The sequence below is a fragment of the Alexandromys fortis genome, unplaced genomic scaffold (assembly GCF_014885135.2).
Source record: "Alexandromys fortis isolate MF-2015 unplaced genomic scaffold, M_Fortis_MF-2015_v1.1 scaffold_276, whole genome shotgun sequence".
Lineage (NCBI taxonomy): Eukaryota > Metazoa > Chordata > Mammalia > Rodentia > Cricetidae > Alexandromys > Alexandromys fortis.
The window spans coordinates 1194017-1204193 of NW_026068224.1; positions in this window are offsets into that span (position 1 = coordinate 1194017).

Genomic DNA, 10177 nt, shown 5'->3' on the forward strand with positions numbered 1-10177 from the left:
GACATTTTAAATGTGTCCATTTAATTAGAGATTTAGGTACTTGAGGCGACAGCTAAGAACACTTGCTACTGTTCTAGAGAAGAGGGATTCATTCCCAGCACCCACATGACCTAGCCACAACTAACTGTAACTCCAGTACCCACACTAACTATAACTCCAGTTTCATTGGATCTGAATTTCTCTTCTGAATTTCGCAGTTACTAGTCATTCTTGGTGAATGCATCCAGGCAAAACAGCCAAACACATAAAATAAAAATGTTAAAACAGAGGGTCAATACAGGTTCTGATGGGCAGCATGAGATGGGTGAAGGAGAATATTACATTGAATATATATAATTTCATACTTAATTAGAAAAACTCCTGTGTGTTTTTCTGGTCTTGATCAGTTCATTCAAGACTTTATATAATTCACAAACCACTAGATCATGGTAATGTTGGGGAAAAATAATTTCTTTTCCTATCAAGTTCTTCCACATTGTCACAGTGTCTTGAAGATTACATATATTCAAGAAGAAAATATAGAAAGAATGAGTAAATAGTTAAAGTTAGTGTAAGTGTGTCTCCTTTAAACTGCTGTTAAGTATTACATACACTATGATATATTTGAAGCTCACATATTATGTGTATCATTTGAATTAATTTGATGGTGTTTTTGTTTTCTATCATTTTAGTAACCTTAATATTTTAAAGCATTACAGAGCTTTATGAATTTGCATATTTTATCAATATCTTTACCAAAAATGTTAACCTACAATTATTACTAGTTCTACATGCATTACTGATTATTGTATGTGCAATATCTTCTTTTAACTTCAATAGAAATCTGTGGATTAGATAATGTTCCACTTATTTGTAGTATTGTGAAACAAATCCAGGACCTCGTGTATATTTGAAATTACTTTACTTTTCAGTTCTTTTCCCAATCCATATGTCTCCATTTTCACAGAGATGAACAGATGTTGAAATAAGGGCGGCGGGGCTGCATCCCCAACACCCCGCTGCTTGGCTAGCTCATGCCCGAAATAACAACACACAAACTGTATTCATTTAAGAACTGCTTGGCCCATGAACTCTAACCCTTACAGGCTAATTCTCGCACCTGGACTAGCCCATTTCTAATGATTGTTTGTAAGCACTCCAAGGTGCGCTTACCGGGAAGATTCTAGCCTATGTCCATCCTGTGTTGGAGTTGCCTGGGAGAGCAGAGCATGGCGTCCCTGCTCCACAGCAGAGCTGTCGAGTCTCTCTGGAAGCAGAGCAGAGTCTGACTTCACTTCCTCTTCCGCCCAGAATTCTATTCTGTTTATTCCTCCCACCAATGCTTTAACCTATGAGGCCAAGCAGTGTGTTTATTACTTAACCAATGAAATCAACAGATTGATATATGACACTCCCACATCAAACAGAAACAAAATAACTTGCCTCAAAGTACACATGATTTGTAAAAGAAAGAGCTTAAATAGAAGTTCAGATTGGTTTGATTCCAGAGTTAATGTCCTACACTATTAAAGTAAATTAAAAAAAGTCTTCCTCAATACTATGTGACTTTTTAAAGTATATTTTCTCCATTGCTCTTTTGAATTATATCATCATAATCAATAACTACATTCACAAATATCTTTTTGTAAGAAGAAATCAGTACTCACTGACCAAAAGGTCTCTGTGCTGCTGTGTCATGGTTCCTAATATAGAGGCAAAGGAAGAGCATTATTATCTGTGAATGCTTTTATTTTTCATAGTAAGCTCCATTTCTGCAAGCTGAGCTAAGTACCAATTTAAATAAAAAGTAGTTCAATTAAGTTAGCCTATACCATATATAAGTATAGATGCAATATACAGGTGCTACAGTGCCTAAATAGTGTCTAAGCCGTCTATGGTTCTGCCTGCTAGTAATCTTTTGACTTTTAAAATGCTTTATCAATATTAAATTAATTTGCATTTATACAGTATCTGATGAAAGAAGCCTGATAGTAGAAATTACTAGTTTCACTTGGAAACTCTAGTAGCACTGTTACATAGTTACAGATAATAGGGGAGGGTTTAGTATACTGTTTAAATGAAGCATTCCTAGTAATTTCAGTCAATGAAGATCCTACAAACATACATAATTCTATAGAGTTGGAAGACAAGCCTATATTCTACCAAAAAAGTTCTCATGAAATGAAAAGCTTGATAAATTTAGATTTATAAAATAAGAATAAAGAAAAATATATCTAACAATGAGAGGCATCCATGTACAAAGGAAAAGTAACTAGAAAGCTATTGAGTGAAACCAAAAGGCATTGTGATTTTTTGAATCAAAACTTGTTGAATATTGACAATTTCCTATGGTTCAAAATAATAACAGTTTTCTCAGAGACATAGAAAGGGAAACAAAACACAGTAGAAACTTGCAAGTCTTCAATATTTGAAACTGAAAACTACAGGAGGGAAGGAGAACAGAGAGTCCATAATTTCTTTTTAGACCCTTAGGCCTATTCTGAACATTACATTCTTTTCCCAAGAGTAAGGTCCTGGTGGTTTCTGATAAAGACTTTCTTTCTGCCGTATCTTTGGTCATAGCACTGGATATATAATAAACTGCAGTGGAAACTGCTTCTGGATGACTCCAGTAAATGGGGGATTGTTCTGAAGGTCACTTTGGTTTTGCTTTAGCTGTCCTATGTGTGTGGTCTCACTGTTTTAATAATGTATTAGCAAATGTTTCCTGGAAAAGGCCAGATAATAAATACTGTACATTTTATGCACCTAATGTCACATAGTCTTCTTTTTCAAATGACTCTAGAAATTAAAAAGCCATTCTTAGCTTGAGGGATGTAAAAAAACAGGCTACATGCTGAACAGTGGCAGGGGTTACAGTTTACCATCTCCTATTTTACAAAAAGTTTTGTAAATTACAAAATTACTTTTTATTGAAATTGGCTACACGTTTCCCTTTGTTTTTATAGTTTTCATCCTTTCCTGTCAGACTTTCTTTTCTCATAATTAATGTCTATCAATAAAAAATGCAAAAAATAATTAAGTACTTCCTGTCAAGAATTGTTCATATAAAAATAAACAGAATATGCTTTGATTCATAAAGTTACTCCAGCTCTTCTAACAATGTTTGATTATATTCTTTAACCAACAAACAGAAACAAATAAATATTAAGATATTTTTAAACACATGATGGGATAGTTACAAACTCTAAAGGGATATTATGTTCCACTAAAGATTTCATACCTAGAGTATATTTCTTTTCTCAATTATGGGATTAAGTAGTATTTACTAAATCTAAAGGAGGACAATGTATTACTTTGTTTTAAAAATAGATGATTTCATATTTTGTATTTTTCTTTAGTATTTATTGAAACTTTTCCAAATAAATATATTCTTTTCATTTGTACATAGCATGATGTACACAATGAATGGTAACTCAGAAGATCCATCACTGTTATCTCTTTCCAGAAACCAAATAAAAATATACTTTTAGTAACTCTCAACTGTTTTCCCTTTTAAATGATTTTCATTCTCCAAAAATGTCTTTACAAAGTCTCAGTGACAGCAGGTGAAGAACAAAGTCAAAATAAGAAAAAGGATGATGGGTAAATTAGGAATGTTGGAAGTGAGGAAATTATTCTTCTCCAGGGGTTGTGTTTTCAATAAGAATGTCCACAATAGATTCATTTATTTGAATGGTTAGTTATCATTTGGTGGACTGATGAGAAAGGATTATAAGATGTGGCCTTTTTTAAGAAGGTGTGCCCTATTTTAAAACCAATCTCTCCATGGCTTCTATCTTTGGATCAGGATGCAAGTTCTCAGCTACTGGTCTAGTGTCACGCTTTCTGTCACCACTAACCCTTGCCATGATGGTCATGTGTAGTGTTAGTAGAGGCGGGGCTGGCTGCGTCCCCGGCACCCGGCCACCTGCATGTCTAGTTTATGCCCGAAATAATTACATGGAAACTGTATTCTTTTAAACACTGCTGGGCCCGGCTAGTTTCAGTTTCTTATTGGCTAGCTCTTACATATTAATCTAACCCATTTCTAATAATCTGTGTAGCCCACAAGCTGGCTTACCAGGAAAGATCTTAACCTGCGTCTGTCTGGAGTGGGAGAATCACAGCGACTCCTGACTAAGCTTCTTTCTCCCAGCATTCTCTTCTGTTTACTCCACCCACCTATGGGTTGGCCTATCAAGGGGCCTAGGCAGTTTCTTTATTAATAAGAAATCACTCCCACATCAGTCATGGACAAACCTTCTGAAACTACAAATATACTTACAGTGATATCTTCATTTACAATTGACCTTATACATGGTGTCTTTTCACAGAAATCAAACAATAATTATTACTTTGGGAAGAATATACCAATTGGCTCCCTAATACCACATAGTCAGCTCTGGACACATACATACAAGTAACATTAAATGGACTGAGGTGATAATAACATTGTATAAACATATGCATTTGTGCATGCAAGGACTCTCTAAATGTGGCTGACAATGGGGGCTGACTGAGAAGCCATTGATAAAGGCACTGGGGCTTGTTTCTACTGCATGTACTGGCTTTTTGGGACCCTAGTCAATTTGGCTGCAAAGCTTCCTGGGCCTGGACGGAGGGGGCGGGGCTTAGACTTCCCACGGGGCAGGGTTAACAGCCCTCTCTTAAGGAAGGAGGGGGAGGGAGGAGAGTGAGTGGGGGAGCAGGTGGGGAATGGAAGGAGGGGAGGAAGTGTAAATTTTTGAATGAAAAAAAAATAAATGAAAAAGAAGAGGCCATGAATTTGAAAGTGAACAAGGAGGAATATGTGAAAGGGTTTGGAGGAAGCAGCTAGAAAAAAATATGTAATTATATTTGAATTACAAATATTTAATTTAAAAACTAGACTGTTCTAAACAGAGATATTGAGAAGGAACTCTGAAATCCATTGAAGAAGTAAGTTAAATGTAGATAGTTCAATGGTAAAAGTGCTTCCCATAAAGCTTGATGACCTGAGTTAAACTCCATGAACCACAAAAGGAAAGGAGAAAACCAGCTTCTACAAGTTGTTCTTTGAGACTTTCACATATGCATGCCATGAAATTTAAAGAGAGCAAGGAAATATTTGTGGGAGAGAGAGAAGAAGGAAAATTATACATATTGTATATTCTTAAAGTATTTTTAAAATAATAATAAATGGATAACAAATTTAGTTTAAGACCTAGATAAAAAGTTAATTTAAAACCTAGATAAGAACATTAATAAATTAGAGATCCATAAAATAAAGTTTTAAAATAAATAATAATAATTTGAGGGAAAAAAGACGTAGAAGAATACTTTAGTTAGAAAAAGACAATGAAAACAAAATAGAAAATTATGAAATAATCAAATATAACACAACATATATATTATATTAGTGAATATAATATATATGTATATTAGTGAAGCTAATGAATTTATGGTTGTGAAAATTCTACAACTTAGAGAAAAACATTCAAACCAAAGAAACATTGGACTTCGGTTCTATGATGTTTATTTATTCTTTGAGCATTTCACATATGTACATAAAATATATTTTGATTATAATCACCTCTATTGTTCCCTCTGACTCTCCTTCTAATACCCAGTTAAGCACATCTCTATCCATCTTAATGTTTTATTTTTAAATAACTCACTGAGCACAACTAATTCACTGTTGCACACAGGCTCATGAATGTGGAGCTCAAGGGTACAATAGCCATCTCATGTTCAGAAGGCAGCAGCATTTTAAGTACTCTTTCTTCTATACTTTACAACTAATATTCTTTCTGTGCCTGCTTCTGAGATGTTGTATGAGACTTGGATGTGGTCATCATAATATAGTCCATTTAATACAGAACAATCAAATTCATTTATTCTCAAATCTTTGACCAGTTATTAGTCACTGGTCTAGGAAAAACAAGCAAACAACATCTAGCTTCTTTTGCCAAGGCTGAGGGTAGTAAACATCTATGGCTATAAACTTGAATATTTAAGAGGCAGTTTTGCATCATGTTTACTTGATCATTTAGCACAAAAAGTGGTATCCTGTCTCTCCAAATGACAGAGTCTTACATGATCTCCTCAACCGTGGCATTTTAATAAGATTCACAGTTATCAGACAAGTGTTTCCTCTTGTGGAATAAGCTTTAGAGGAAACCATAAAAATTTTGGTTACCAAACATAACAGCTATCCACTCATGTACCAGTGGGTGTATCTTGCCAGTCAAGTCTGTATTTTGGCATTCAAGGTCCAACACTAGGTAAGTTCACTGATGTATTTCTTCATTACTCCAGTGTTCTACATGACACTGTCTATCACTGTAAAAGTCAGAGAGCAGGAAGGAAGTTTCCCAACCATGTTGAAATTGATTTCCCTACATCCTGCAAACTATGGTATTGGTGGGAGCTTGCTAGGATAATAACTATGGAAATCAGTATGAAAGGTTTTCAAAAATAGAAACAGAAATAGAAATATTATCCATATATCACTTCTGGTGTTATACTTAAAGGATTTTAAAATTTACTACAGATATTTTTGTCATTCATGGTGATTGTTGCTCTAATCACAACAGTTAGAAATAAGTCTAGATGCCCATCAATTGAGGAATGAATAATGAAAATGTGATACAATTACTCAATGGATTTTTAGTCAGCCATAAAAAAATGAAGTTACAAAATCTTGAGGAAAATATATGAAAGTTGACAATATTATGAGAAGCAACCCAGTTCAGAAAGGCAAACGTCACAAATTATTTCTCATATGTGGACTCTATCTCCTAATTGTTAAATATATGTCTTAAGTGACAGTAAATGTAGGTGCCACATAGAAAACATGAAAGTGGTTTATTTTTAAAAAAAATAAATGAATTTTAAAATAAAGTTAAAAAAGGACTGCAACATTCTAAATAGTTTTATTAAATTTTATCTTTATACAACTGATTTTAAAAGCTGGGCATAGTGATGAGCAATTGTAATCATAGCATTTGGGCAGCTGAGAAAGGATGATTGCTTCAAGATCTATGGTGACAAGGACATAATAAATATAAGGAAGATAAGACTAAACATCAGGTCTATGAATGAAACAACAAAAATTAGGCTGGAGGAATGGTTTTGTATATAAAAGCACTTACCAAGCAAGGTTGGTCACTTCAGTTCAATCTCCAAAACAAATGTTGGAGGCAGACAACCTATTTTTGAGATTTTTTTATTATATTTGCGTTCATGCACCTGCATTTATAATTTTAAACTTCTGACAATAAAGAACATATGAATTTATTACTTAGTTTGCAATAATGACTTGGGTAATATGCAAATAGAAAACTTTGTCATATAATGTGCTCTAGGCCACCTGAAAGATGGATAGTCTGTTCATTCATATGCTGGTAGTAAACAGAAAAAAGTTGTGAATTCTAGTTAATGCCCGGGGAACTTGCACCCTTTCATAAATAATTACAAGAGGAAAGGCACAACAAGTTATTTTTGCCTCTCTCGGTCAAGCCCATGAAGAGAAACCTCAATAACTCTTTCTTGAGGGGGGAAGATCTGATTTTGCCCTTTTAAGCACTCTGCTACAACATTTAAATTGAAGGATGATGTAAACCGGCAGATAACAATAACTACATTTATTTAATTTCTATATCGTGTAATGTTTATCATGGTGCTGTGTATATATGAACACTTGATAAATATTACTCAGGGAGAAGTGCCCTCCAAACGTATTTGCTGGCAATATGTGTAGTTTTCATTTCATCAGTGACAAGATAGCTAACTGCCACATTTTCCACTTGATGCCTCCTAAACAAAGACTTCACTCTTCTCCTAGTTGCAAGATAAAAGTTTTGAGAATTAGACTTATCTTACAAATGAGAAAGCAATCCAGATATAGTGGCAAGTTCCTACTAATTGGAGGAGTATACAGAAAGATCAGGAGTACAAGATCATCTTTAGTTACACAGTGAGTTTAGAGATACCTTGGCTTTATAAACCTCTTCCTTAAAAATTAAAAAAGGAAAAGAAGCAATGAAATGAGTGAGAAGAATTTTAGTATTTTATGAAGAAGAGGAATGAAAATCTATGCTTTAAAATCTATTCCAACTACACACCATGTAGAACTAAAGCTATGATGCTAAATGTCTCATGACAGTCACACTCCACACTTCCTTTTTTCTTAGCAGTAGGCAAGGATATTCATCAGTTACAACATTAGATGAAAATCATTTGCTGAATCAAATCATATTTTAAAGGATGGACTCTCTAGTTCTTCTGAGCTCCATTATTTTTCATGTGTACCCATATACATTAGCTTTAAAGAGGACGCTGAATAGCAAAAAAAATATATAATCAGTTATATGCATGAATAGAATATTTTTTCATTATATTTAAACCCACCTCAACAAGCCAGTGAGGGCCACTGTGGAGAAACCTAAATGCAATGGCATCAGACTAAGTGGATTCTGATATCAAAAAGGGAAAGATCAAAGTGAAGTAATCAATTCACTTTATTATCCAACCTAAAAGAAGAGCAAAATCAAGAAGTTATTTTGATTTAAAGTACAACTGGCTTAGAAATATAGTTAGAGAAACTTTTAAATCTAGACATTTCATCTTATTTGGGTATCTTTAAACTGCTTTTGATATTTTTGTTGAAATAACTATTATCCATTTTGATCAGATAGTTGCAACTCCTATCTCTTCCATAGCAGAGTCCTAACAGCAACAGTGATTGCTATTATATCATGGAAATATTCTAGATGAATGCGACAATATCACAAAGAGTAATATTTATTTATTCATAATTAATTTAATGTTTTTGGCAGTTAGTATCTGATACAGAAATTGCCTATTTTTGTATTAAACACAAGACAGAAGTCCTAAGTGATTGCTAAGCCAGCATTATAACTTAAGCATTATCATTGGTGTGGGAAAAATTTACAGGCAAAGAAAAGTAGAGTATGAGCTTTCCTATAGAAGAGTTTCCCTTACTAATCAATTAGTGGAATTCAGTGACAATTTTTAAAGTTTTTTTCTGCATCATTCATTTTTCAGCACATTGTAGGGATGAAATGCATCTCAACAGCCCATTTAATAAATCATCCAACCTCACCCATCATATAGCTAGAAATAAACCACATGGGTGATGTCATTAATCAAAACATTTTTCCTCTGGGAACAAGCAGTGAAGTTGTTTTTGCCACCCACAAGGAAAATGAGTCCAAAAGAGAAGCATGGACCAATTAACAGACTGAGGAACACAGCGAAATGTGGCAAAAATCCAAATAGAAAGGTATGGAAGTTAAATGTATTTGGCCAAGTGTATAGCTCTAATTGGCAATTTGAGACTAATATTGCCCATTAAGAATGTGTTCAAAGACTGTGGCAGCATGCACAGGGCTTGCACAGGTTCAAACCAGATGGGGTCCCAGTGATGAAGTTGGGAGGCAGACACAGGCTCTCACCCCTGAGAATCTATCTGTAATTGGTACCCAGTTACAAAGAAAAAAAAAACTAGTCTCCAGTGGAATCATATGTGGTATATTTACACATAAGGGTAGGCTCCATGGTCATCAGTAGATGGCCAACATGTAACTAACCCAACAGGATTTTTGTAGATTGTTAGTCTCATACTGATTGGGTATTTTTTTTTATCTTACTGGTTTTTGCTTGTATATTATAGCTTCCAATTTTGTGCTTTTATGGGTTTTCTGTGTGTGTGTTTCTTTTGATTTTTTTTTTTTTGCCTGCTTGTTAGCTTTCTAAAGAGAGAGGAAAAAAAAGTGTTTGAAGTGAATGGACAGGAATTTGGGAAGGACCTGAGAGAGGAAACCTGTAATCAGAATATGTTGTGTGAAAAAAAAAAATATTTTCAATTAAAAGAAAATAAAAAAAGTGTGAGAATCCCAGCAATTTGACACAATGCACAGCCACGTAATGTTGCTTAAGCTACATTTCTAGCATTGAATTTTTGCCTATATGCAGTGCATTTTTCTCCTTCAGTCTCTGGGTTCAAGTTCCCTGTGCCAACTCAATAATCCTGGAAAAGTTACAACTTCAAAAAGCCAATTGTCTTAGCGGCAGACATACAAGACAAAACAATTTGGATGCATTTCTCTGCAGAAGTTCACTTAAGAGAATAATTCATAAATTGCCTTTGCAGCATCTAGGCCATTGTCAGAGTACCAGCAATCCCTGATTC